The sequence below is a fragment of the Myiozetetes cayanensis genome, unplaced genomic scaffold (genome assembly GCF_022539395.1).
Source record: "Myiozetetes cayanensis isolate MyiCay16 unplaced genomic scaffold, myiCay2020 scf4, whole genome shotgun sequence".
Classification (NCBI taxonomy): Eukaryota; Metazoa; Chordata; class Aves; order Passeriformes; family Tyrannidae; genus Myiozetetes; species Myiozetetes cayanensis.
In genome coordinates this window covers 55,037,255-55,061,231 of record NW_026087631.1, presented here as the reverse complement: position 1 = coordinate 55,061,231, position 23,977 = coordinate 55,037,255, and the positions used below count along the sequence as shown (strand labels likewise).

The following is a 23,977-nucleotide window of genomic DNA, read 5'->3' as shown; positions in this document are numbered from 1 at the left end:
CCACTTCTCAACCCTGTCAAGGTTCCTCTGGATAGTATCTTCCCTAAAGCCCATCAGCTGCAATAGTTAGCTTGGTGTCCTTCCCAAACTTGCTAATGGTGCCTATGTCACTGACAAAGACATTGAACAGTTGGTAAAGATATTGAATTTGGAAATGCTACTATTTAACTCAAAAATATGTTTATTGTTTTGCATAGGCAGATGGGAGTGACATTCTTAAAATGTAATTTTAAACAGCTTTTGTTTATATTGAATTGTGTTGTTTTATCATAAAAGAGCTGTTTGGAACATAGTGGTGAATTTTTTTCATTTATTATTTTCTGCTCCTAACTACAATTACGTAGGAAAGGATCAGTGTATGACTATACATTCATGTGGGCTAAAGATGACGTGTGCTACGGAAATCAACAGTTATAACAGCAGGGGAAAAAAGGCTTGATACCTTAGAAAAGAAAAACATTAACTTCATGAGTTATGTGACAGAATACATACAGAGGATGAAACTATTTTCCCGTGATGGTAATTCTGGGGGAAAAAAAAAAAAAAGACACCCTCACCAAAAGAAAAATGTGGAATTTTACTTCCCAAACTAAGCAACAAAAAGAGACAGTGTATCATAAACACATAAATCTTAATGTCTAGATGCAAATGTGATTCACGATATTCCTTAGGCCCGGATCTAGGGGACATATGGATTCCCTATGCCACATTTACAGAGTCAGCCAACCTTAAATGAGAAGATTTGTGCTTTTAGCTCCAAAGGTAGCACAGGTAACAAGGAAGTGTTCAATTAAGGAAAAAAAAGTATCTCTCTTGATTCACCACAGAATTCTTGGTTTTTAGAAGAAAATAAACACTACATCTCCAAAAACATAATATTTAAAAGACTTCTCACTACTTCTGTCAAGAATATGAAAGACGTAATGATTGTGATCTACCACTTGCTTTTACAAAATATTCACAACTTTTATCTCTGGAGGAATTCTCCTTTAAACACTACAGAAGCTTCCCTCAAATATTCCAATATTAACCTTCTGTTCATACAAACCTTCACCTGAATTGACAGATCCCTTCATCTGAGTCCCTTAGTATTATGTCTAGCCAACACTGAATGGAAATATTGCTTGTACACCTAACTAAAAACCTGGCTGATTTCAGAAGTGAACTAAATAGACATGTTTGTGCCTAGCTCTTCTTCATAAAGTTTGCATATTTACAAACATACTTTTCTTTCCAAAAAACCTTATAATTCCATCTTTGTTTCTATGTTAAAAAGCTCCATAAACTACAAAGGGAACCTTGCTTAATCACACCTAAGAATGAGAAATATCAATAAAATGTGGTAAAAAATGCAAAGTAAATGCTGTAACAGAATACTCCACTCAGTTCTTTTTGTTGCACTAATTTCAAAGGTTCTATGTAACTATGTGAAAAAATCTCAGGAGATACTATTTATACGATTGCATCACCACTTCAAATTAAATATTTTTCAAGTTTCAGTTTTGTCTTTTATGTCCAAGTTCAGATAAAAGAGGTGAAAGCAAGAAATATGCCTACATTAGTTTATTTGCTGAAAAATAGAAAACACATTTCCTTGGTCTTTGTCTTATAACTGAATCAGTTATATGGACAGGGCCTTATGTGCAATGTAACTGAAACCATGGTCACCACTCATGAGTGGTGTGAAAAACAAAAGAAAACTGCTTTCACATGTATTTCTTAGCAGACAAGTCTCCAATTGAGAGTTACCACAGTTAGTTTTCCCTGCTTTGCTCCATCTAGAGATCACTGTATTAGCACAACAGAAGCATTAAACATGTCAAAAAAATTATTTGTGGTTAATCCAGAATATTTAAAATATGACCTAGTTTTCTGACCATTGTAAAAGTTGAGCAAGTTGAGACTAAGCATTCTGGGAGACACTAATCTACCTGTTAGCAGAACACCTTTGAGTATTATTTTCTGGGTTATACAGATTTGTTGTCATCCTGTAATTCAAAAGAATTTCTGTGTTTGTGTAAAGAATGTAAATGTAATTAATCTTCATAGCTGAATAAAAAGGATTTAATATATCCAGAATGGGTCTTTTGTAGATAAGTTACTGAGTATCACACAGGTATTTGTTTGCCAAGTCCACACACACCTTAAAGTGGATGTTTAACATAATCAAGAAGTGAAAAAGAAAAATGGCCTATCCAATTATCCATATAAAAAGAATGAGTAACAGAATCAGGGATATAAAGATCTTGTTTTGGAGATCAAAGCTACTAAGTATAAAAGATCTGATTCTGGCACTGATGAACAGATGATTTGAACGAACAGGATTATTTTAATATTTCTAATCTGGATAATATTTCAAGCCACAGTTTATACAGGATAAGATTAATCCTTCCCCATATTGCTCTATCCACAATCACCAGCATCTACAATGCAAGCTGTTTAAATACACTGTGTTGCTGTCTGTACCTCCAGTGCACCTAACAGTAATTTCTACCAGGTACCCTGGGTTGCACTTTGTAAGTTGGTTCTTTGTAAGTCAACCAGCAAGAAATTAATTAAGGAGATTGAAACCCATGACTTATGGAAGAAATTCCCTAAAATGTGGAGGAGATAAAAAAATTCTCACATTTTAATAATATTCATCATTCACTACCCCATTCAGAACATTTTTTCAATTTCAGGTGGTTTTTTTTATTTTGGTTTTTGTGTTTGGGGTTTTTTTTGAGGTAGTAGGGGCTGTTTTAGGGAAACCTTCAGGGCTAGGACCATTAGCCATCAAAGGTTCAAAGATGAGTGTGTTCTCTAAATAAATTCCATACAAATTATATAAATTCTAGGTAAATTCCAAACAGTTAATTACCTTTTTATCACTAGAGAAATCTCTGTATTAAACATGGGAGCGATGAAGCACTTTAAACAAGCATGTCACAAGCCACTCACTGCTGGAATCCACAGAAAGTCAGACAAAGCAGGTACATAAGCAGTGGAGGAACATAATGTATCTGCAATAAAAACAGAATATTAAAGGTTAATGGCTGTAAGCAATACCTAATGCATCATTACTGAAGAATTAAAATCTGTGTTAAGATACAGATAGCGATCCATTCCTATTTTATTTGCCCAAATTCCTGTCTGATGAGAACTTTTTAAATTTATGCTTTTTAAAATACACAGTTAAAAAAAAAACCTATAAATACATTTTTGGTATTGAGATTGCTTCTCAGTTCTAGCAAGAAAGTGCTTTGTAAACCAGAAATCTGACTTTATATGCAATTACCAATTTTTTCTTCTCTCACCATGTTTTTCTTTTCTGTGAATACAGCATCAGAAAACTGTAGATGGCATTACACAAAGAAAATAGAAATGAAAAAGGAAAAGGAATCACAAAAAGAGACATAGTACGTTTACTTCACATAGTAGCACTCCCTTTATCCAGAACAATTAATTCTATTTGAAAACTGACAACAAGCACTCATTTCAATTCATGTGGAAGTTAAGACCAACTGTCTTATTGCAGGAAGGACAAGGGCACACCCACCCTTGGTCTCTTTGCACAACACTTCTGTGGTTGCAGGAAACTCCATTTGAAAGCACTTAAGTACAACAGCAGCTTCCTGTAGCAGCGAGAAAGGAAAAATTCCCTTTGTAAACCTCCCACACAGGAAAGGGCCTGACAGAGAGGCAAAAATTCATTTTAAAACTAATTAAAGGAGGGGGGGAATACCATGGAAGTTCAAAGGAAGAAGAATTCAGAATGGGAGAACTCTGCAAGTTTTGTGTTTGATGACTCTTCAGAGAGGTATTTTCCTGAACAGGAATGAAGACATTCAGCTTCCTCAGCACCATGTGTTGTGTCTATTGAGTCTGTCACGAATACCACACACTCTCCTCGTCACCTCAAAAAAACCAACCCATGTTAATGAGCAGTAAATTCAGCTTCTTTCCCCATAGAAGTCAGAGTGAATGGCAATGATTAGCGTTTCTCCCCTTGCAATACTAACTTTAGAGATAAGAAGTTTTGCCCTTCTTGGATGGCTGTGTATTTTGTATGCACCTCCAGGTGCTTCATATCATACCAGGATCTGATCCAAAGTCCTTTACAGTCAATGTAAGTTTTCCAGTCCTGTGCTGAAGTGCCAGAGGGAGAGAGGGAGGGTTGTTTGGGGCAGAGCCACCTATCACTGTCCTACTGAGCACACATTCCACACACACTGATCTGAAAGCACCAACTTAAAAGGAAGGAGAGAACCACCACCTGCCCATGAAGGTTTCAGGTCAAGAGGCACTGTGGGTATTCTATGTTATTTTCTATTTTAAAAGTACTGTTCTATGCTCAGAACTGCCTTACATTCATAATTCCCAGTCAGGCTCCTTACTTCGAGAAAAACTGCATGAATATTTATTTACCTGTGTAAAAGCGACGTAGTTTTTCCACAAGCCCAGTCGTGAATAAGGGTCGCAACATTTTGAATAAGCTCAGTGACACTGCAGCTTGCATTTCAAATGCAAAAAAATTGATAAAGCAGCCTGATATCAAGTCTGTTCTTCATATGACAAACAAAAATGATTGCTTGCTTATGAAAGAGCAGCTTATAGCTCTACCCAAGAAGCACAGAAATCCAGAGATGAAAATCTCCAAGCAAAACAGGTTCATGGTGGTTATAGTAACATATTTCTCTCTTTCTCCCCTCCTTTTTTTTTTTTAAGAGAGATTCAACTTTTTCTTCAGCACACATTTACAGAAATACTCATTCACAGGATCTGTATTAAGGTCTTATAAAACTATTCAGTTTACATACTTTCAGGTTGAGTAAGTCTCATCTGACACAACTTGCTCTTTCAGTAGCAGAGTTGCTGTACCAATCTCACAGTGCACCATCTTGCCAAAGGCCTAAGTCTCCCATTTCCTCTTTCCCTCTGATTAATTCAAGTCTATACCAGCATACATTCCTGGTAGCTGCAAGGATTTAAATGCCAATTTAAAAATTAACTTAAGAGTCTAATGAAACTCCCATCAAAATAAATTAGTCCATCCTCTCCAAGTTGACATTGTCTGCAAAGAATACAATACAGAATTTGTTATGCAGATGAGATTCTACAATCTGAAACAGTCACTTTTCAGAAAGCCATCAGAACTGCTATAAATACAATTAGTGTTTGTGCCTATGTCATCAACTACTCCAGTTACTAGAGAAATAAGAAAGATTAAAAAGCATTTTCCATTGACAAGTAAGGTCTTGAAGACAGGCTGTCTCCCAACAACTCATAATGTTTACTGCCAATAAACTGAAAATGACAGCCATGTACACACTTTCCATCTGCTTATACACACATCCTTCTTCCAAGGAATTTGAATGAACATTGCAAATATCAATCATGAAAGCCTTCCCAAGTAATGGTGGGTAGGTGGTTAAGATTGTAGCAAAGTATCCAAAAAAGTGTTAATAGATCTCATATTAGTCAGTAGTGGTAGAACATCACTAGGTTCCAAAGAGTATTATGTGTCTTGCTACAAGAGCACTAAAATAAAATTTTTACCTCTAGACACAAACTTAGACTAAGAAAAAAGTCAGTAGTTTTCCCACTTGCAGTTGTTTTGGATGGTTCATTTTTTTTTATATTTAATATATATACTTAATATTTAATTATAGTCTTCACAGTTCCGTTTGAACACACAGACAAGTGGATCACAACTAAACTTTCCCATAACATGGCTTGTTATGCTTCTACAACTTTGAAATTTTAAAAATATAACAATAGTATTCATATTCTGCATACAACATGTGGTATCCTTGCTTATCTGAGTCCACTATGCTTCGCATATGCAGGTTTGTTTTGGTGGGTTTCTTTAAAAACAAAAGTATACTAGATTCAAGGAACCAAATTCATAGGCTACTCTGACAGACACTAGAGTATTGTATTTTTAAAACATCAGATTGTACACAAATGGCAGTGCTATTTAACAGACCAACAAGAGGTTATGAAGTGTTTGTTCAGTCAAAACATGGTACAGAATTTCACAAAAAATGCAGAGTAAGAGACTCACGTATTTCCACTACATATGAATGAGAAAACAATCTCCTGACTAGCTTTATCCATGTATTCAATAATACTTTTAAAAATATTAAGCAATCTGGAATATTTGAAAACTTCTTGTTTTCTGTTGTCTTTTCCCAAGTAATATTCATTCTGACTTTAAAAACAACTTTCACAAAAATATATCATCTTAGAGAATATTCAAATATGTTTTATGGACAAGTGTGCCTTCAGTTTTCATTGTCTTTTTTTCTCTGTCTGTTGTTTCCCTGCCATGAGGTAAAGTCACACAAGAAAACAAGTACTCATAAAAGAAACAACTGCAAAAAGTTAAGTAACTCCAAAGGAATTTTCCTGTATTATCAGCTGCATATTGATATTACACAAGAATTTTTAATATATCAAAATCTGATACACAAGGTAGCAAGCAAATAGAGTAGGAAGGTGACAGACTATAGATCAATGGCAAAACACACTAAAAAAAAGTGAAGAAGCAAAGATAACATTTGCTTACAGTTTTCTCTTGGCAAACAACTACTTGTATCTGCAATTCAGCAACAGTCCATGAACTTTTGCATGAGGAAAGAGTAATGATCCTGGCCTGGTCCACTTACATGACACACAGGGATTAAGTGGATAGAAGCTGTTAATATGACGATTTTAATCTTTCAATTCTCATTAGAAATTTAAAAATTGTGATTTCCAAGTTCTTCACAACAGAACCAAGTCAGTGCTCTAGCTTATTGCAGCAGGAAGAAAACTACCTGAGGCTGCTGTCAGAAAATCAGAATGAGCAACACATGGCAGAAGCCTCAACGCCACAGTAATCTGCCAAGTAGGTGAGTTACCAGAAAAGTAATCAAATCAAATACCTGCCCACAAGCAACAGCTCTGCTTATGTTCCATCAGAACTTTGGCAAAAATTGGTCCATATCTGAAAAAAGTTTCAGTTTCACCATGCTGATAAATATCAGTAAAAGACTATTTCATCACAAAATTTCCAAGCAATTCAAAAGCTTGCCCAATCATTTTGGCACAAATTATGTCCCAAGACAGTGGCATCTGAGGATCCTCAATCCATTTAGGGCCACCATTGTCTGCACAGCTTTATATGCACGGAAGACACAGGAAAAGTAACCATAATGGGTCAGAAAGATCTTTTGAATGAAGCCTGTGAAAAATGTCACCAAGTCACCATTATTCCCTTACCCAACTCTCAAATTCTTCTAAAGTCATGCAATAAAAGATGACAACAGCAAAATTAGGACTAAGTGATATTTTCACAAGTATGCCACAACATACTAGACTTTGCTTTGTTAACTGTACAGAATTCAGTTAATTAGCTCAGACCATGAAATATGTGTTAATTAGTGGCGCATAAGTCTTAATAGATCTTTTGATTTCTTTCAGAAAGACATAAGGTAGGAACTGCCAATGCTCCCATGTGCATGGAGCAAATTAGTTTGAAGTACAAAGGAAGATTCCTTGCCACAGCCCCATTCTGTCCCATTCTGCCTCATTCTGTGGCTTTTGTTTTCAAAAAAAAAAAAAAAGCAAACCACTGTCCTATATTGAACAACCAAAGCACCTGCTTCTATGTAAAAATGACTACCAATGCATTACCAAAAAATCAGGAGACAATAAAAAAAGGTTAAAGAAAAAAATAACATTTCAATGTGGAAAAAAATATTCTGACATCACTGAAACAGAAAAAAGTATTTTTTCTATTAAAAAGCATTTTTGTTAAAAATACCATCTAGGGAAAAACCCTCTAATGACCTCTAGAGAATACTCAAGACAGTTACAGTTACACTCACAAGTTATAACAAATATTGAATGTGCAAACAAAACCAAAAAGTACAACAGTAGTGAAGTAGTCTGTCAAATTATTTGACTTTCTCAAACATTGCAAGACTGTGACAGCGGGGAAGTAACGCTGGAAAACACTTTTGAAGGAAGCAAGTCATTCTTTTCCAAATGCAATTCGCAGCGTCATAATTGAAGAGCGATTTGTCAAAACATGAACCAACACTTGTTGCTACAGTTCTGCACAACCAAAGAATAGCATCAACAGTTGCAAAACAGATGCCAGTTTATCAGTGTGGCCCAGCAGACACCAGCTGTATCACAAATATTTTAAAACTGTTACTTTTCTCTCAGCCTTCTGTCCTTTTTCCTGTGGCAGGCAGGGATTTCTCAGTTAAATGTCAGTTCTCAACAGTCTACCTATGGAAGAAAGAGAACAGCCAAGACTCACCACTTGCTGTAGCCTGGTACTTCTGAAGGATGTCAGACCTTTCACAAAGTTTTTTATCCTCTCCAACTACAGATGTACTCTGGAGTTCTAAGCTTATAAAAAAGGTGCCTTCTAGGTAAATAACAATGCATAGTTTCATCAAGCAGAGTTATGTACTGGCAGAAAATATCAAGTTCTCTTCCTTCAAAGAAGGTAAAGGATTTCTCACAGGAAACATTTCGGTGAGGAAAACCAGCCATAACTCTTTCCAGTTACCACTGGCTATTTGGATAAATCACCCAGCTTGCATTTGTTCAGGAAGCTTTTTCTAAGACCTGGATTTTAAAAATATAAACTCTTTTGGATCTTCCTCCTGAATTCCATCGTCTCTCTTTTCTTGCACTCTTATCTCACTTCCCCAGTCTGGCAACTTCTCTCCTCAGAGCTTAGTAAAACTACAGCAGTAACTGTCAAATGTGTTTACACTGTGCAGACACTCAAGAGGGTTGAAGAGCTAGAATTTTACTGTGAAACAGCAGCAGAAGATTATGGGGCAAGATGAAAGGGCAGTGACCTCAGGAAGTCTCCTGTAGGCAAATAGGAGGTACACAAAAGGAGGAAGAGACAGTATAAAGACAAGAAGTATCAAAAAAATGTTTAAAAACCTCCTTTCTCCTTCATGGTTTAAGTGACTTTCATTTTGTGGCTTTTCTCTTCCAAAACAGATTGAATATAGCAACATTTAAAAAACCCCACCAAACAAAAACCTTAAACAAAAGAAGTGGGGAATGAATGAAGTATAGAAAGATCCTGATTACTGGCCAAGTACTAGAACAGCTTAAGAAAAAACTGTTACTCAAACCTCAAAGATAGATTAAGGAAATTTACAGTCACTATGTGAGAAATAATTGCACAGAACAGTATCACTATGCCTCTTTATTATATTGTTCTAGATGAAAAGGCACCTCCAGTTTCAACCATGACTGAAAACTACTCTTTGCTAAACTTCTAAATATCCTTTAGAGGCTAAAAGTACACTTTTACACTCTGCCATACAGGGTACAGCATCATGGAGAATATAATCACAACCCCAACCAGATCTTCTGCCTACAAAAGGAGAAGATAAAAAAAGATCTACTATGTTCTTCACAGTATTATATTTGTATAATATACTGCTCCCACTTTTATGGGTCCTTTGGTTTCTTTTCTCTCCCAATTTTCACCACCTGACAGAAGTAAAGGGTAAAGTGGTCTTGGACAAGAAAATTGCATAATATGCCGCATGATAAAACACACATGATCTTGTTTCCTGTAACATTTTTTCTGGGAAAAATACAGAGAAGAACAAGTCTAATAAATCTGAGACAGAGCCATCAAAAATGGGAAAACATCTGGATGAAGGAAGTCTTCTACCCCAGCTTTCACACTATCTGAGGAGACTCTGAAAACATGTGCTTCAACAAATTAGCTCTGCAGAAATAACTGTTAGTGTGTAAACAGGATAACATTTAAGTCAGAGTGAATCAGCAAACTCTTCTGAACAGCCAAGAGCAATAGATGTCAGTATCTCCTCTGGACTCTCCAAAAATACTTCCTTCATCCTTCAGACTACCCTGTTTTTTCAAGGTAGCTTCAGTTGAGAAACTGTATAATCAAAAGGTCAGATCTGATGCATATTTCATGTACAAATTCCCTCCTTAAGGTGCGGGGTTTTCTAGGGGATTTTGGTATCATTCCCCTCCTTCCTTCTTGCCTTTGGAAAAGTGCTTAAAGTTGTAAGGAAACAATGCTAGCTCTTTTACAATGACACATCAGTTACAGGAACCTGGAACACTAGTATTATTTACAAATGCTTAACTTTGAATTACCCTTGTTTGTAGAAAATATAATTCTGTACAATGTAATCTCTATAAAATGTCTTACATATTTATCTAAGTTTTCTTAGCTAGAAGAAACTTTTGCAGAAGCAGCTAAAAAACTATGTGAGATTAGAGCCTGAAGCTCAATGCCAGCTAACAAAAAAAAACTACCTTAAAAAAATACCACCACCCCCCACCCCCCAAAAAAAGAAGAAAACCCAACCAAGCAAAAAGCCAAAAAGCAAAACAAAAGCACAACACCTGCCTCCCTTCTCTACAGCTTACATCTTCTACAGATTCAAAAAAGCTACGAATAGGCATTGTGCACAACCTAAATCACATTTATAAATCCTTATAGAGTCAGGGCATGGTCACATAATGCAATACAACAAAACACAAAAAAGACCCTCTGAGACATACAAGCAACAATCTTGTGAGGCACTGCCATAGAAACATTGGAAATCAAGTGATTTCTGTAAACAAAGGTTTAATTAAATAGTAATACTCTAAAAACCAAAACTACATAAATGTATTCACAAGCCTACAAAATAATGATTTAGAGTTCAATTACAATGTATATAAATACTGTGGTTTCTTATTATTCTTTGGTAGAGAGGCTGTTGCATTTTTACTGAAGGAATACACTCCTTTTCTAAACCCTATGTTAATGCTTCATATTGTTGAATAATTTACAACAGCAATGTTGAAGTTTTATCTGTATAATTCAGGAAAATGTACTTGCTTGATAGTTTACTTAATGTTTCCTTAATCATCAATGGCCTGAGAGTTCTCCACTTGTTCCCTATCTGAAATACCAGCCAGCTTTTGCAAAGATACTGCACTACATGCTTTGCCAAGATCATGTTATCTCTATAAACACAGACTGTCAGAAAAAAATGGAGGCCAGAAAACTCAGGGCTCTGAATGTAAACAAAGGTTCATCAAAAAATATACCACTAGCAGAGATTCTGCAAAACTCCAATAAAAATGACAAGGAGAAAGAAACTTTTAGTTAAGACAAACATATTTTCACAATGTAACATTTAAAATAGTCTGTGTTCTCTTGTACATTTTAGAAAACCAAGTGACTTGTGCTTCCCTCCTACACTGGAAAAAAGTCAAATTATCATCATGTGTGTCCACTATTTACAGAACTGTTTTGAGTATGATTAAGCATTCAATTGTACACTTTAATTCTAAAGCAAAAGAAAATATTCCAAAGTAGGATAAACTTAGAGTTCCCTATATTCATATTGCTTTTTACACCAAGTTCTGAGATAAGAATGACACCAAAATTTTTCATGATTCTTGATACTATATCCTGAAACACCATAAGAAAATTGCAGAAGGAAAGGGTATGAAAACTGTGCCCCAATAAACTAAAATTCTCAAGCAGACAATCTTACATCGATTCAAGAAAAAAAATCAAAAAAATCATAATGGAAATTTAATTAATTATTTAAATAGGGTAGACAATAGCTTTAGAATAAATACCTCTTTAAAATACAACTTTTTTTTTCTCTGTGTCTCAGAAACAAGAGTATCACATTACTGAATCAGTCAAAGAAGTAAAACATGAAGAGTAGATGCATGTTGCAAAATAGGCTTTAGATAAACCTGTGTTACTGAACTTGGTGGAGGAAGAAAGCCAAAATGTAACTAACTGGTCTATGATATACAGAAGATCAGATAAGAAGATACAGTGTTCTCTTCTGGATTTCAAAATGTGTTGTTACAGATCTTGCTATTATCAGTTCCTTTATGAAAAGACATTATAAAATAAAGACTAAACATTTATACCACAACAGTATTTAACAACTGATAACTTGTTTATAAAAAAGTTATGTTACAAAATTTCCACTAAACAATTGTTTCGCTCTTCTTAAGAGTCTCTCTAATGACAGAAAACTAGAAAAAAACCTTAAAACACTCAAGTTGCTCAGTACATAAATAAAATCCAACAAAAGTTTTGCCTCTGAGTCCTGAAGACTAGGGCTTTCACCCATTTTTCAATGTCTTTCTTGTAGTGGGAACTCACCCAAAAGTTCTGCAGATGTATCCACTCAGTAATGCAAAACCAAGACACACTAGTTCTCCCTTCAAGACCCCACTCCAACTCAGCAATCACGATGTTTCAATCTTGTCTAAAAGTGGTATAGGAAATTTGAATCCACCTAAGGTGATCTGTTCAAAATGTAGGATACTATTCTCTAAATAACAGAAAAAGAAGGGCTTTTTCCTAGATCAATCTCAGACTTAACAGCCACTTCAGTTTTCCGCAGAATTTTTCAGCATATTATGCATACTTATTTGCAACTTCACCTCAGCTCTAACAAAATAAGAATTTCAGCTCTGTCTGCCAGGTCTGGAACAACCTGTTGCAAAGAAGCATGGACCTTATAAACCACTTCCCAAGGAAAACCAGAATGTGGCTAATGAAAAGATGACAAAAACAAGCTATGATCATGATGATAGCAATGAAAAACCCAGTTAGCCCCCCCCTCCAAAAATGCCTGTTAAAGATACTACACTCTTTGACATTTTTTATTTCATTGAATACAATAATTAGATAAGCTGGAGCTAAGTCTAGAATACAAGTGCAATACAGTGTACTACAGGCAAGTTTTTTTGTAACTTGCAAAGTATACTGAGTAAGATGCCACCATCTGAACTAGGTGCTCTAAGAAATCGGGTTTTGTGCATACATTTTTAGGTACTAGAAAATTGCTGAGACCCACCAAAATGAACTTGAAGTTTAAAACTGAGCATAGTCTCCCCTCCCTTTATGCAAGCTTTGAGCTCCTAAACAAACCACAAATTACTGTAAATACTAATAGTTCTTGGATTTGTTAGATATATATTAAAATCAGCTAACAAAATATAATTATTAATTTCTGTTTAGTATTTTTAATCTCTGAACAGACCACTTCTTACCAGGCATTCCAGCATTCCAGTATCTATAAATGGAGATCCCTCTCCTGCCTGTAAGCATCTGCCACATCTATTCACCTACCAGTAAGCAATCTTATAGATATATTTTCTTTCTTATTTGGTACTTAGTAAAGACTTTGACCACTAGTACATGCAAGAAATAGTCCACCTACACTTTGACCCAAACTAAACATCATGATTCCCGTCTGCAATTCATCAAATAATAACTGAATTAAGTTTCCTTTCATTAAAGCAAATAAGGTCATAGAGCAATTACATCCCTCTGACTGGCATGTAGACAAAAAGAAAATGTGAAAAACCACCACCAAATAACAGGAAAAGTCAGACCACGGCATTAATTTTTTAGATTACTGACAGTATTCTTTAGTATCAAATTTATTTACAAACAAAACCCTACAGTGCAGCTTTGCTGCAAAAGACAGAGTATGCTTCTGTCAGTGACAAACTTAGCCTCACTGCCATCAGATCACTTCCACTATTCTAGACAATCTCTACCTACTTGTACAACTCTGCAATGATGCATAGTAATATTTTCGGCTCCTGTTGCACTTCAGTACTAGGGTGCTTTACATAAAACTCTGTCACCTTTCCTAAGTACAAGGGTCTAAAACATTTCCCTAAGTTCATGCTTTGAAACACTGGTAGTCCAGATATCAACACAATTCTTTGTTTCAAAAATCACCTAGTAAAGAAAGATCTATCTCACAATTCCTTTAAAGGAACGTAAATATTTGAAAAACTAAGTAAAAAAATGAATGAAATGCTGTTTAACTCTTTAAAGTGCTTAAACAGTGCAAAAAACCATCCAATTTTAAAATTCAACCCTTACCATAGCACTCCCCATACAGTGTCTCAGTTTCATGTTTCATTTGTAGTATATAGAGAAAACCTCAGGGAGGGTAAAGAGAAAGAAACTCTCCTGAACACGCAGAGTTCAACACAAAGGTGTGAATAAGAAAGAAATCAAATCATACCACGGGGAAAAAAAAAAGCATTGAGAAAAAGACATAGATGTCATATATCAACATACTTAACACCTCTTGAAGTAACATAACACAGTGATTCTGCAAAGTGTTTAAAACTTCCATTCTCAACTACTCTTTAGAGTTCAGTAAAGAGATAATTAGGTAACAAATGTGACACTCCTGTGAACATCTCTACGAAAGGCTGTGGATGTACTGTTCAGTACCTCATAGGTGACCAAAACATCCCTCATGCCTGCAACAGAAACCAGACTCCTAGTAACTCTGTGATACTTCTACAGTCTAAATGCCATTACTATGTAGGACTTATTGCCCTCTCCACTATTCTGAGCAGTAAATAAAACAAACTCACAGTCTCTTGTTACTCTTCCATCCCCACTCGGGGCTGATAGGTTCTAAAAGAAGTGAAGTTTATCTCATTTGGCAGATGTTTCCCCTCCCATCCCCCCGAAAACTGTTCATAGACAATATCACCATTTAACACTTGACCTCATTAACCTACTGGCATAAGCAGCACACATCATCATGACCACATCTAAGGATAGAGTGTAAGCTGGGACAGATTCTGCCAGTCACTTGGGATACAGTCAGAATTGCAAGAAGGAATATAGCAGATTCTTTTGAGGTAGTTAGATGACTATCATAATCAACAAAGGATGTTAGAGACCCTCAAAAATCAAACTAACCTAAGATGTGGTAAAGCATCACAGAGTCTTCCCTTGCATTTCTTTTTACCAGACACAGGCTTTTCTTGACAGCAAGACAGTGTAACGGAAGGATGCATCCTCTGATGAAGGATACCATCCCATCTGATGTGAAAACTTCCTAAAACCAAATTATCCCCCTCTCAGACTACGTCCTGTTAAGCAATGTATGCACAGCAGTTGAGTCACACTGAAGATTTGAGATCGTTTTATATATAGTACACAGTCTCCACCAGAAAGAAGAAAAAGAGTGGGCAACAAGTAAGATAAGCAAATCATTGAGGAAAAAAAAAATAAATAAAAGAAAGAGAGAGAATCTAGAAAAGAGAACAGAATTATATGTATCAGAAACTAACAATTACAGCAGAACGTGAGATCTTTCATAAAAATGTGCAAATCCATTACTCTAAAACTTGGATGTTGCTAGAATAGTCCTCAAGTTTGAAACGTACTACTAGGTCAAAAGCACAGATTAATACGCCAAGTCTGAGCGCAAACATCTCAAACAACAGCTGCTTTTCCTCTTTCCCCATCCCCATTCCTCCTCCCAGCTAAGCTTTTCTAATAGAGAAATTCTCTACTCCTCTCTCATCCACAACTGGGTATAGAACCAGGATCAAATTTTGGCTGAAACAACCTCAGTGCCTTGGCATTTAGTCTACCTAGTTTAAAACTAATTAAAAACTAATTTAAGTTGTTTAAAACTAATTAAGAAGTAGTGGATTCAAAGGCAGGCGAAACTTTAATACACACAAGGTGAAACCAATGATTCTGCATACACAAATGAAAGAAACTAGCAGGTTGGAACATGCTTGATATTGGTAGGCACAGGAGAACATATAGTAACTAGTGAACATGATCAAAAGTGTGGATGCCATTTGATTCCTAGAAAAATCCAAAAGAGGAAGGAAATGAAGGCATCCTGCCACAATCAAGTTCTGCCAAAGCATTCTGTATTAACCTTTGAAAACATAACTGAATATAAATAAAAACTTGTGAAGAAGTTTTAACTACTCCTGAGAAGAAAATACCTTCTCATGGGTTATTTGCAAGGAGGCTATGAGAGACACCAGAGGGATGGGATACTCTATGGCAGCAAAAGAACTGAAATAAAAGCATGAGCCTCGGTACAGGCAGAAGATGGAGACAGCACACTGAGTCATACCAGGGAAAGAGATCAAGAAAACTAGGAAAAGGGTAGATATTTGTCCTGCTTTATCTCCTGCACCTCTACATTGTCTTATTCAAAAGAGTATATAGGACTCTTCCATTCCCCTCCTATTTCTGTCAAATATGCTGTCTCCTAATCAGGTCCCAAACTCACCCAAGTAAACCAATTCTATGTCACTCCCCATCAAAGCCCCTCCTTCCCCAGTTCCCTTGGGTTCTGTGAGTCCGCCTGGTATTCCCAGGCTAAAAATCAGATACCACAGAGCATATAGAAAGGATCACATCCCATAACACAAGGTAACAAACCTTGGTGTCCAAATCACAGCTACATGTAAGCAGAAAAAAGAAGCAGGAATAGCTGCTATTAAAAGTATACCAGAGGTGGTTGGGTGGGTCCCATTCCTGTCCCTCGTTCACCCCTTTCCCTTTCTGGAGGCAAGAAGAAATTATTATTTTAATCCTTTTCAAGTATTTCTTTGGTACTTCGCTAACTCTCCAAGTAACCTTTACTTATGCCCTTAGTGAGCTGGAAAAAGCTGGTGGAGGAGGATTTGATCATATTACTGGGTCTCAGGGGTTGATGACTAGGACTTTTAAATCAAAGATTTAGGTCGTTACTTCCTCTTTAAACACGGGGATTAATTGGGAGACATCTCAAAGGCAGCTCATGCCTTTGAGCATTACAAGTGCCACTAATGCTTTTGAGCATTAAAATTACAAGGGCCACCTTGCTGTTGCTGACACTTTCAGATCTTCTTTCTTACGAAGGTAGAATAAATGAAACCTACAAATAACATATTTTAAAGTGACAGAAAATGAGAGGAAGTATGAGAAAATACCTTTATGGGGAAAAAAAAATCAAAGACCCTTTCAGGCACCTATTTAGGGGAGGAAAAAAAATTTTTTTTTCAAGAAGTCTTTCAGTAGAGTACTTAAGCAAGACCAAGTTAAATCACCTCTTGAATCTTCCCATTGCTTGTGCAGTGAGAAAAAATATCAGTAAAAGTGGCTGCTACTCATAAATAAATTTGAGCCACCATGATATAAGAGGCTAATGGTATCCTGGCTTGTATCAGGGCTAGGGCAATGATAGTCCCTTGTCCTCAGTACTGATGAGGCTGCACCTTGAGTTCTCTGTCCAGTTTTGAGCCCATGCTATAAGAAGGACATGGAGGTGCATGTCCAGAGAAGTTCAACAAAACTGATGAGGGAACTGGGGTTCTTCAGGTTGGAGAAAAGGAGGCTGAGGGGGCACCTTATTGCTTTCTACAACTACCTGAGAGGAGGTTGTGGCCAGGTGATGGTAGGTCCCTTCTCTCAAGTAACGAGTGACAAGACAAGAGGAAATGGCCTCAGGCTGTGCCAAGGGAAGTTCAGGTTAGATATTATGAAAAAATTTCTTCACTGAAAGAGTGGTTAAGCATTGGAACTGACAGCATTGGAACAAAAGAAGTGGTGGAGTCACCATCCCTGGAAGTGTTCAAAAAAACAAGTAGATGTAGCACTTCCTGTTGTGGTTTTAGTGGGGACAGCAGTGTTCAGTTGAAGCTTGGACTTGAGGATCTTCAAGGGTTTTTCCAACCTTTATGATTCTATAACATGCTATGGATATTCCCAACGACAGCATAAAGATTGTTTCGAGTCTCAACTACTGAAAAATGTTACCTGTTGCAGAGCCAACTAGCCTCATTGAAAGAAACCAGAACAGTTAATACGTCTATCAGCAAAATCCTCCAGAAGAACAAAGCTGCTATAATCCCTGTGGTTCCAGCCAGGTAGTTTGTGATCTGCCACACTCAAGTAGAATGGAGAGATAGCAAAGTAGCTCTGTCATTTCCTTACCACCTGGAACATACAATGAGCCAAACTACAAATAATTATAAGCATCTGGCTTATATCCCAAGTACATACAAAATAGAACTGAAGAAATAGTTCTGCACAGTTCATCAGCTCACAGGTGTGGATTTCACAGCTGCTCAGATTTTTCTTGGGCAATCTATGCAAACACCTGCTCAAACAAATCAGTTTTGCTTCCTCCTGCACATAAGAAACTACCTAGTTTTCCACAGAGTTTTAAAACAGCCAGCCTAACACCATGAATAGGCTTCAGCAAGTTGTGCCAACTATTCCAGTGATTAATTACACAAATCTTTGAAAAGATGTATAAAATACACCAATGCCAACCAATTTCTTCTCTGGTCAAATGGACACACAATCACTACTATGACTTTCAGTGCCATAAAGAAGTACTGGTGGTCTTGAAGGACAATCAGCCCCTGACAGCTTTTGAAGCAGCTTGTCATCTCCTCGTGTCTTGTCACATACTTCCACCCCAACCCCATACCCTGCTTTTTAATGTGAGTGAAGGCTGTGTAGCCATACAGAAGTTGAAGAAGTCAAACCACAGACTGCAGAGAAACAAACCTAGATGTTCAGAAGCACTAAAAGCAAGGGTAACACAATTAGCTGATTCTCACCTGTCAATGTGAAGTTAATATTGGTCTCTCTACTGCCTGACTTCTCAGCCATTCTGTCCATCTAGGTGTGAAAAGAGTTGTATTACACACACACACAACAAACCTTCCCACAATGGATAGTGCATGGTTTATTTATATTCAGTGAAGCAACTCTCAAAGTTAATGAAACGCACTTGCAGTGCATTTCCTTCTCTCTGCTTTACACACAATTATCATAACATATATGATGAATTTATGGGAAATTGGAGACAGTACCTGCCTTTCAGGTAGTTCCTTTTTTCAGTCTTTCAGAAGAATTTGAATTAAAGATAACTTCTCTTTTTACTTCAAGTACTCGCCTAAATTGCAAGGGTGTTTTTAATTAATAGTATAGAGTTCTACAGTCAGTGAAGTATTAGCTTTACAATCAGCAGCTAACACAGCAAGAAACAGTTTATCACAAATGATTTTGTGATTATTAACAATTTTCCTAGACTACCAATGTGATAACCCTGAAAAATTTAACTTCCCTTTCATCACCAGTATGTGACATGAATTTCTTGTCAACTGCTGCCCAGGTTCAACTGTCTACTGTACAGGAAAAGAAACTGGTAGAGTGATGACTACTAAGTTCCTACTTATCATTACTTAATACTTCTCTGGATTTTGCTTACAGTGGTTGCTTGAAGCCCAGTGCCCACTGTAAACACACCAGACAACACAACAGCTTCCAAGAAAACTTCTGTAGACTGATATTCTCTATTAGCATAGACAGTATGACAGAAATTAGTGTTTATGGTCATTTTCAAGTATGTGAACTTAGCAATAAAGACAACAAACACAGGCCATATTTTTTGGACAAAGAGATATCTTGCATGCATTTTACACACAGACATTGCCTAGCTGTGTTCCTTTCATTCTTTTTTGTTGAAGGCTCAGAAGAGGTATCTCTCCTGATTCATATGCTTAACTCCTAAATACTTGCTTTCTTCCAAATAAGCCTCATTCTTTGATCTTTAATGTCTCTTGGTCCTGATAGTCCGAGGTGCTACTTTTACTTCTACAATGAAGGAGAATCAGTAACTATTTCTGGAACACCTACACTCCACGGTAACTACTGAACAATGAAAGAAAAGCTTAATTCTTCACACTTACTAGTTATGAAAGACTTCTTTGTTAGCCTACCACTTCTATTTCTTTCAGTTATATAAAGCATTTGTTCCTGCTTTTCTTTAAACTGCTATCTAAAAAATTGTGACACTTGTAAATCCAACCCTGGTTTTGAAATACCTCTAGATAACTTAGCAAGAGCAACTAAGGTTCTTTTACTTATTTATAAGCATACATTCACAGACATTTTGAAGTGACTATGACTTAAGGAACACAAAGCTTACTCCATGTACACAGTCATCTTTTTCTTTCCTAAGCATTCCACTCTAAACCTGTTTCTTGTTTACTGGCAGAAAAAGTATGTTTCAGAATCACAAAGGCAGAGGTCTTGCCTTCTTCAATGAAACACCTGCCTGGATGGATGAGGGGAGAGTAGTGGATGATGTCTACCTCGACTTCAGCAGGGCTTTCACCACTGTCCCTCATAATTTCAATTCAGGAAATGCGGACTGGATGAGCAGACAGCAATGTGGATTGAGAACTGTCTGAACAGCAGATCCTAGAGGATCATAATCAGTAGCACAGGGATTGTGGGAGGTTAGTCACTAGTGATGTGATTAGGGGACTGGAATACCTCTCTTACAAGGGCAGGCTGAGGGATCTGGGCCTGTTTAGCCTCAAGAAGAGATGACCCAGAGGGGACCTCATACATGTATATAAGTATCTGAAGGGAGGGTGCCAAGAGAATGAAGCCAGGCTCTTCTCAGTGGTGCCAAGCAACAGGAAAAGAGCCAGTGGGCAGAAACTGATACATGGGAAGTTCTGCTTAAATACAAAGATGAACTTCTTTACTGAGCAGGTGGCTGAACACTAGAACAGACTGCCCAGAGAGGTTGTGGAGTCTCCCTCACTGCAGATGAAATTCAAGAACTGTCTGGACACAATCCTGTGCCCTGTGCTCTAGGATGACCCTGCTTGAGCAGGGAGATTGGACTAGGTGACCCCACTGTGGTCCCCTCCAACCTGACCCATTCTGTGATTCTGTGTTTCTCAGCTAATGTCAATGTTTAGCACATTGTGTGATTTCAGACTAGTTTTCTTTTTTAACTGCCTATGGAACAATTTTGTTACTTGTATTTATTCTGCACCTAAACTACGACAGGGTGACATGATTTTGGAGTTAAATCTCTCTCAGTATGTTTTCCCAAGGCATTTGTTAGTTCACTTGCTTCAGAACAGGCATACAGGATGAGACTGAAAGCACTAGCTCTTCTAACAGCGGCCAAGAATACGTGCCCAGAAAAGATCGTAGAAGGACAAGCCTACAGTACTTTCCCAGTGTAGTTTCATAGTGATCCAAGACTCACAAACATTTTAAGCCAAGATGAATAAAAAGTCATCTTTGTCTTCTTTACAAATGACCTGAAAACACCACCTAACTACTCTCTTTTCCCAGGTAACAAGTAATAGAACAAGAGGAAATAGCTACAAGTTGTGCCAGGGGAGGTTTAGATGGGATATTGGGAAAAATTTCTTCACTGAAGGATAGTCAGGCACTGGAAGAGGCTGCCCAGGGAAGTGGTGGAATCACCTTCCCTGGAAGTGTTTAAAAGGTATGTGGATGTAGCACATGGGTATATGGTTCAATGGTGAACACAGATGTTGTGTTAATGGTTGGATTGATGATCTTAGAGGTCTTTTCCAACCTTAATGATTCTATGAAAAGCGGTACAATAAGCGTTTGTTGATCTTTACACTACAACTATTGTAGTCTTTGTTAAGATCACATTCAAGACTAACTTCTACTCCTGTATCTTCAGAAAACCTCTTACCTGTGATTTAGTTGGAATGCTCCTTAATCCTTCAAAAGGATTGCATTCACACATTCTATTAGTTTCCTTCTTTCCCAATTTTAGAACAGCCATGCTTTCTACATTTATTTGAGGGTTTCACATAGGATTCTTTTCCCATATATTTTATTCTAACACCATATTATTTGTATCTCTAGTCCTTTTCCTAGCAGCATCACTCCCATGTCGCTGCCAAAAGCATACAGCAACCATTTTGGATACTGATCAAGACCAGCAACATGTAACAAGGTAAGTGTTTTAACTGTGTGCTGGTTTTGACTGGGGCACAGTTAATTTTCTTCAGAGTAGCTAGTATGGGCCCAACAGAATGTTAATTTTGTTTGTATTAACAGAAGTGGTTGTATAAAAACTTTGGAATTGGGAACACTTAGATATTCACTGTAGTCATAGTGTGATCAGGCAGCACAAACTAATTTCTCATCATCTGACAATGTGAAAATACATTAACTTATTTGACTTTGTTTCCTCTTTTAAAATATGCTACAATTTATGTCATCATGGTTATGAAGGCAGATATCAAAATCACTTCAAGCCTATTCCATGTACTTCATTCTGCATGTTTTGTATATTTGTTGACTTTTATTTGAATTGTAAGTTTGGTTTGCCAAATGCTCTAATTCTTCTGTATCAGAAAAATGGATGAAAAAGTTGAACCTGCTTTGCAAATCAGAATTTTCCCAGTAGGAGTATGTTAGCTCTTATTTTTCCTGGTCTTCGTGCTCTGTAACCAGGAAAACAACTACATTTGGAAACTCAGTAGTGCTCAGATTTTTATTAGTAGTCTCAAAAGGCCTTGGAACTGTATCCTCAATGAATGCATGACTGAAAATCAAAGTTTCTCTAAATCTGCAGAAAAAACCATCAGAGTTAAGAAAGAGCTGGTTCATGGCTGGAAACTTATATTCTCTTGGAAAGAGACTCACGGAATTTCTGAAAATAAAAGATTTCATACAGAAAAAATGGTTATGAGCATACTTTCTACACAGTAAGACACTTTAATTAACCACAAATATCTGTACAGGTTCAGCAGACTTTTGTGGTGATTAAGACTTAATATTCCATTGTGTTCCACTACAAGAAACAAGAGAAAAACATACTTCAGTTATATACACTAATTAGAATCTTCATAGTAAAAATGAAAAGGGAATCAAAACTAAACAAGGTTATTTTCCCTAGAGTTACACACACAGGTGTAATTCAGGCAAATATTTTCTTTGATGTTTTCATACAGCAACAAACGCAAAAGTTAACACTATTACATGTGAAAGTGACAAAGGTTTATATAAAATACAATTAGTAATAAGAAATCATAGATTAATATCATTGGAAGGCACTTATGGCGGTCATTTGGTCCACTACCCCTGGTCAAAGCAGGGTCAAATTATACCAAGCTCAAAGCCTGTTTAGCTGATTTTTTACCATGTTCACAGATGGGTATTTCACAACCATTCTGAACAGCTTGTTCGTGTTTGACTGTCCTCCTTCTGAAAAAGTTTTCCTTAATATCTAACAAAAATCTCTCATGTCCATTGTGTCTATCATCTCTCATCCAAACACCACATGCCTTAAAAAAAAGTCCCATTCCATAGCCTCCACAGTTTCCCATCAGGTAGCTTAAGACACAAACAGATGTCTACTCAGACTCCTTCAAATGAAAACACAATTCCCTCAGCCCATGGTACATCATGTATTCCACTCCTATTCATCTTTGGCGGTCCTTCACTGAAATTATTTTAGCATGTCAAAGTTGATCTAGTATTAGAAACCTCTGAATTGGAGTAAATCAATCAGACAAAATGACTGTCCTTTCAAACAAAGCTTTCTTTCAAAAGAAATATATTTTAACAATAGAAATGCAAAATTAGATATGCAAGAAAAATGCAGGCTACACTCAGGAAATAACTGAGTATGCCCTGAAAAGTAGTAGTTACAATAACTACAGGTATGGTGAGAGCTGAATTAAATACAAATTTTTAGTATAATTGAGCAGTAAAAGTATCTTACAAGCACCATCCATATATATGGATCAGATTATGTAGTCTTCATGCATACACACACATAGCATTATGCACTTTCAATTTTACTTATAAACTTTAAATATGTAAAGAACTTAGTCATCATGGGTGGAGACCTTATGCATGACATGGCTGAAAACCAAAAAAAAAAAGGAGTACAGTTCCATAGTATCTGCATTTATTTAAGATTATTCTATTTTGAAGACTATCTAGAAAATAAATTACAAAAATAAAAATGCTTAACAACTGCAAAATTTCTGAATTACATCAAAGAATAAAACTATCATTTATAAACATTTGCTGTGTCTGTTGAAGTTGTACATATTTGTCACAATCACTAAACTTGCTGGAGCAGCTTCTGACTTGCAAAAGTCTGTGAAACAATTCTAAGACCTGCACATGAAAGAAGCAACAGTAACCCAAAATTCTACTCTTATGTAGTAACTCTGCTATGCAAAAAAAACAAATACAAAGTGCCTGGTTCAGTTTTAAACTTTCTTTGGGCTAACATAATTTAATTTTTTTTTCCAAGAGTGCAGACTAATCTTTTAAGTGAGAGAACACCTTGCCTCAAACTTGAAACTG

At 36.6% G+C, this 23,977-nt stretch overlaps 1 protein-coding gene across 3 annotated transcripts in view; it reads right to left on the bottom strand.

Moving 5' to 3' along the window:
* Positions 1 to 23,977, bottom strand: part of JAK2 (Janus kinase 2) — an 87,328-nt gene that overhangs the window by 46,506 nt on the left and 16,845 nt on the right. The window contains exons 1-2 of one of the 3 annotated variants that reach the window (XM_050328497.1): positions 11,626 to 11,644; positions 2,861 to 3,002 (exon numbers count right to left, since the gene is read on the bottom strand). The gene's annotated coding sequence lies outside the window, so the exon portion shown is untranslated. Of the gene's footprint in view, positions 1 to 2,860; positions 3,003 to 8,293; positions 8,313 to 11,625; positions 11,645 to 23,977 lie in introns of those variants that run through there. The other 2 variants (XM_050328495.1, XM_050328496.1) reach the window with 2 other exon arrangements.